The sequence below is a fragment of the Macrobrachium nipponense genome, chromosome 19, assembly GCF_015104395.2.
Source record: "Macrobrachium nipponense isolate FS-2020 chromosome 19, ASM1510439v2, whole genome shotgun sequence".
Lineage (NCBI taxonomy): Eukaryota > Metazoa > Arthropoda > Malacostraca > Decapoda > Palaemonidae > Macrobrachium > Macrobrachium nipponense.
The window spans coordinates 67,184,169-67,190,980 of NC_061088.1; positions in this window are offsets into that span (position 1 = coordinate 67,184,169).

Sequence of the window (6,812 nt, forward strand, 5' to 3'; positions counted from 1 at the left end):
TGTCAGCAGCATCAGAGGTTTCTCAATCTGTTTTCATTGTTGCTGCCAACACAACCTTGTTTTCTTCAGTCCTTTTAGTGTCTATTGGGCCCTTGCACAAAATGTCAGGGAACATTTCCAATGGTATTACATATAAAGCTGTTAGGCAAATGATTATATAAGTGACTTTAACGTAACGGTCAAAACTGATCTTTCCATGCTTAGACATCCTACCAGTTTTTTCAGATTCTTTCCTAAGCGCTCTCTTCTTTTTTCAGGACCCCTTCTGTGCCAGACGTACAAAATATAGTTGATACAGATATTTTCTTTTTTATATGGGTTTAAATTAAATTTTGTAATTGTTATATTAAACATTTATTGCCACAGCACATTACCAGTAGCTGTATTAAATCATTTTGGTGACCTAACTCGAATGTCTCTCCAAAATATCTTTTAATCTGTTTTGCACACTGGTGCGAATTTATCTATTGAAATTAGGTAATCAATTATCACACAGAGACTATAGATGGAATTTCAAGGTAGACAAACGCATTGTCATTTCTGGTACAAAATGTGCTCAGTATTTTTTACATAGTGTTAATAAGAACATTTTTAAAGTAGAAATAATTGAACAATTTGTGATTACACACGTAGTGTACATTGTGCAGAGCTAAATGCACATTACACTGAAATTGGAGCAATGACCCGACGGTATCATTTTTATCGTATTCCATTGTTTGATGCAATGAAAAATGTAATGAGACATGATAAAGCAGAGAGGGAAGATGTGTGCGTGTTGACGTGTTTGTACGGGACAGGTATGTTGGAGTTTCTTAATTAGACCAGTGTAGGGATGCTCTCTCTCTCTCTCTCTCTCTCTCTGACGTGATAGCCTAATACAGTAGTGAAATAGAGACTTTTATGAGGCAAATAAAATAATGAAAATAAAATAAGCTGTGGTACTCATCGATTGCTTCCTTCTTTATGCTGCAATGTTTTAGCCATGACGATGAGGGTGACGCCGACAATAATAATAATGTACAGTGCCTGCGCTGATAAATTGAAGATGAATGATGTTGTAGGCACTGCGCTCGAGCTATTTACTTATGACAAAATGGCAGAAGGGTCACCTCAAGGCTGCATTTCCCAAGCTGCAAGCGACCGGATGTCACCTGCTTCTGACAACACGTCGCCAAATTTCGCGATTCAAACAACCATGCCCAATAGCAACGCATCGAGTCTGCAGAGTGGCACCACAGATGGCACACCTGATTTTCATGTGTTTAGAAGTTATAAAGGCTAATATCGAATGATTGTACATGATTGGTCCGTTAGTTATTGTGTAAGTTTCCTGGCCGCTGATTGGCCAGCAATTCATACAAATACCGCGCTGTAGTTCATTCATAAAGTAACATTTCAAGATCATTTAATCAACTGCTTAGTGGTGGAAAATACCGTGCTTGGCAGGGATCTAATGATTGTCGTAGTTCAGGTTTGAAGACTTCTGATTATGTGGCGAGCAGGTAGGCAGGAAGTGTCGGTGTGAAGGTTGGAAGCTTGACTTGGGTGATGGTAACGGCAGGAGTGGCAGAAGGGGAAGGTGATGCTTCGTCCTCAGATATCTCAGACATCTTTGCTGGGTGTTGGTGTGGCAGGGTCACCATCTTAGCAGGAGTTGATTAAGAAAAGAGGTATGATCTTGAAATGATACTTTATTAATAAACTACAGCGGTATTTATATGAATTGCTGGCCAATCAGCGGCCAGGAAACTTACACAGTAACTAACGGACAAAAAACTTACACAGTAACTAACGGACCAATAACATACAATCATTTGATATTAGCCTTTATAAGTTCTAAACAGATGAAAATCAGGTGTGCCATCTGTTGGTGCCACTCTGCAGACTCGATGCGTTGCTATGGGCATGGTTGTTCAAATCGCGAAATTTGGCGACGTGTTGTCAGAAGCAGGTGAGATCCTGTCGCTTGCAACGTGGGAAATGCAGCCTTGAGGTGCTGGCACATACTCTGCTCTGTGGAACTCACTTTTGTGCTGGTGGGCAGAGTAGCAAACCTATAATGATTGTTTTTTGCATGCTTATAGATTATGCAAATTGATGATTCAGTCTTCTTCAATTTCTTAGTGTTCTAGGAAAATCTTTTTTTTTCTTTTTTAATTTTAATCATATCTTACAATTTCACCTTTAGCTACAGAAAGCAAATCACAGGCCCTCTTTGGTTTTCTCACACTAGTACTAGAAACGCTTCTACCATACTTAATAGGCATTGCATAGCTTTAGCATAGAACTTCTTTGTATAGCAAAGAAACGATGGAGCTCATTTTAGATACGCCATGGGATAAGGCAATGCATGGACTGAGTGTGGAGCACATTGCGGCGGTGATGCATGCTTAGGGAGACAGATCGACGCTTAGGTAGATACTGGTCAGAACAGAGGGTAAAGCATAGGTACTAGTATCACCTGATGCTGTTGTTTTGATATTTTTTTTCACTTGTTAGTATGGTGCATGCAATTTGAATTTCATTTACATTTTTTCCCACTGCTAACTGTGCATAAGTGGATCAACACATCAGCGGATCGGCATATAATGCAGTTTGACTGTAATAATTTTACCATATATATATATATATATATATATATATATATATATATATATATATGTGTGTGTGTGTGTGTGTGTGTGTGTGTGTGTGTTGAAAAGCATTGAATGCAATGGCATCTTTTCCTTCAAGGTGTTTGCCCAGGATCAGAGACACTTCTTCAGGAGAGGGCGTGTAGGTCTTCGGGACCTTCTTGATAGGTCGAGTCAGGCTCCAGGCTCAGCCTCATCCCATTTCTTTATGAGGGAACTTACACTGTTGAGGGTCGCATGTGGAGTAGGAGTGACTGTGTTGCACCCTCCTTGGACTGTCATTGCAAGCTGATGTGCCCTTTCTTTTTCCCTCTATTCTTTCTGCTTCTTACCTTTTCTGCTGGGCTATTCTCTCATTCTCCCTCTGTGCCCTTTCTGCTTCTGCCCTTTTCTCTTAGGCTATTCTTTCTTTCTCCTTTTCTGCTCTTCTGCTTTTTCCCTCTCCTTCTGGGCTTGTCTTTCTTTCTCTTTTTCAGCTCTTTCTGCCTCCTTATCTGCCTCACTTTCGGCCTTGGCAGAGGCTACTCTCTCTTGGACCCACACCCACAGGGCTTGTCCTGCTAGCACCATTTCCTTGCCAATGGTCATGTAGTACTTGAAATCTTCAGTTTTCTGGGATCTGGTAGCCATTTTGAGGTGGTGCTTGTATGGGCATGGCCTTTTGGATGTAACAATAAGGGCATAGGGCACAAGAAAGTGGTCAGTGGTGTGATATGGGCAAGTTTGAACTGCAGGTGAGTTGGCACTGGAACTCTGTGTAATTGTGACCTGAGTGACCTAAATTGTCGAAAGGAACGACTGTGCATTCAATATACCTCTATGAGGCTCAAAGTTTTGGGTCAATATACCTATAATGAGGCTCAACGTTTGGGTCAATATACCTCTAGAGGCAGGCAAAGTTTGGGTCAATATACCTATATGAGGCTCAAAATTTGGGTCAAGATACCTATATGAGGCTCAAAGTTCGGGATTACCGAATGTAATATGTCTGAATAAGACTCAAAGTTCGGGATGGCCGAATTTAATATTATCTGAATAAGGCTCAAGGTCTGGATGACCAAATATAATATCTGAATTAGACTCAAGATTCGGGATGACCGAATTTAATGTCTGAATAAGACTCAAGGTTTGTGATGAACAAGGATTAGCACAAGGGTTAATGTAAGCCTTTAGATAATATGTTTTATTTTGCTGAGAAATACTTGCCGAACTAATAAGAGGCTTACACGGGGTATACGTATTGTGCAGTAATGTGCGCTGTCGAAAGGGTTGTAAGTGACGTGGCAAGAATAGTACTTTGATCCTATTAGCTATTAAATTTTCGGGGAGCTAAGGAAACTACTTAAGGTTATCATGCATGGCAGGCCTGGAACTGCCAACGCGTATACAGGAATGATTTTACACAACAATGAAACACGTGGGGAATAACTCTGTTTACTCTACTGATTGTCTCGTGAGCCATGTTACTGGCTGAGTCTGCCTGAAGGTCAATTAGGCTAGGTATGTGCGTGTCCATGTGACTATGTCAGGGGATACCCTGCACATAAGAATGGCCGGCGCTGATATACCCTTCAATAAATAAATCCACATGAATAGTGTGGCTCGCTGAGGAATATCCAACTCAGTTAAAGAATTCGAAATTGTATTCTCAAGATTTGGCGGGCTTCATGGATGTATGAAGAAATGTAACTGGTGAAAGAAAATGACTCGGGCGCTGTTTACAAAGGAATTCTTTTAAAGGGCTGGAATTGAATATGGCGAATCTGTTAGGGGGAGGGCCATGGGACCTGATGTGACCTGAAATTGACTATTCTGAATCGGAATTTACAAGCCTCTTAACTTGAGAATGAAAATTGAATTAATTTTTATATACTTCCTAACTTACGTATCGATCGAGTGTGAGACAAAAAGAGAAGATAACGAAAATTTCTGGGCTTAAGGCCATCGATAGGCTGCCTGTAAAATGTGCCTAACTAAGTATTCGGGACCTTCAAATTTTTCCAAACATGTGGACAGGGGAATAAAGCCACTATTCCTTTTATTACACTTCTACCTCCACCTTCACTTTTCCTAAATACCCTATCGTGAAAATCATGCAAGCTCTCATGCTTTAGCCATCGAAGTTTGTGTAAAGGTTAATAACTCTGTCTTCTTATGAACTAATATGGGCATGCTCGTGGTCTATCAATTCCTAACACTACCTTAAAATGACTTTTCGAACTTACATAAACCAAAACAAAATATATCGACACTTGTACTTATGCTGTGGAACTCGTGTACTGTACTTATGAAAAGGGAAAAATGACTAGGATCGCATACTTGGCAAGGTCGCCAATTGCTATGAAATTGCTCTAGATATTTATGTGAATTCTGCATGAAACAGGTGTTCGTTATAGTTACCAAAGAACTACCTAAATTTCCTGTGAGATCTGACATGTAAGATGTCTAAGCAGATCCTTGGCAAATCAATCAAGGGAATAATAATGGCTTAGAGCCTTCTTCAAATGAGGTAGAGGCAACGTAAATACAAGGGATTCACTTAATTAATTATATTTACATAAAACAAACATATCAGAAGAAAGTGGAATTACTGGACAGAGTACAACAGACTCCTGATAAATTACTGAATCAAATACAGAATAAATATTTTGCGTCAGTGATGTCTACACAGGGGGATAGAATAGGGGTGGTATAAGGCCACTGCAGATGTGATAGAGCCTCTGATGATCTGGAATGCTTTGCAAGCCGGTTACTAGCAAGAAACACTAAAGTAAGCAAAGGAAACCGAGAGAGAGCATAGAAGATGCCAAGACAACTTAGTTCAACAGCAATTAAATACTACATCCCTACTTTAACATGTGATAATTCAATATGAAATCACAGTGGGTCTTCGCGCATTGGAAGTGAAAATAAATCAAGCAGAGTTGTTGGTAAGGCCAAATTATACCCTCCATGCTTTTATTTAAAATGAGTAAACTGAGTTTTTTCTTATCTTTATGTTAAATTATTAAAGACTTGTGAGGTTGCTTGAAAAGAAATGGCCTTCGTAGGAATATATATATATATATATATATATATATATATATATATATATATATATATATATATATATATCTACATAATATATATAAATATATATATATAATATATGTATACATATATATATATATATATAATATATATATATATATATATATATATATATTATATATATATATATATATATATTGCATACATACCTATACATATAATTTTACGGCAGTCTTTTCTATAAGTGCCAATGGAAATGTGGATTCCACAATTTACTGGCAAGTTATAAAATGCCCCCAGTTCTTTTTCAGTCCTCAAAGTGGGCTAAACATATTCATTTATAAGCCAACAACTGTTTCAACCGCCGATCCATGGTCTTCTTCAGGGCACTTTTAGATTCGCAATGTAACTTCATTCTAATATACAACAGAATACAGCCAAAAACTAACGAAAAATAGGGATGATAAATCAGAATAAAAAATCTGGACTATTAATGTAAATTCCAAAGTTCTGGCTAATGTTTAACAAGATTATCAGGTCAGGATGCTTTTCCAATAATGCTATGGCTATAGAGAGCTCCAAATGTCCCCAAATAACTCCCACATCTCAAAATTTAGATCTACAAAGCAAGTTGGTCCTAGACTTCTTGAATCCGCTAAGGAAGATGTTCACTGCACAAGGGCATTAGTGCCCAACTTGGTTCACATTGGTGCCTTTCCATTCTCCTCTGAAGTCAAATTTGTAAACTACACAGGTGCTAGCTACCTAGGATCCACCAGGGGTAACAATGTTTCCCATTAAAAGGTAAATGTTAGGTTTGAATGAGCAAAAAACTCCACCGGCACCAGCACTCCCCATGTAGCCATGGTCTCCTTTCCATGATGAATCAGTATCTCCACATCATCCAAGCTGTCCATACCTTTCCACGGTTTACTGGCTAATCTTTAACTTCCTATAGAGTTTTTTTTTTCAGTCCTTAAGGAGGGATAATCAAAGCTCCCAGAGTATGCTGCATTTATCCATTCCACAGCTGACAGCTGTTTCAACCACCAGTCCATGATCATCTTCAGGTCTACTCTAGATTCACAGTGGAACTGCACTGCGATATTTGGCAAAAGGCATTTTCTCATGTGGGCTGATGATAACATG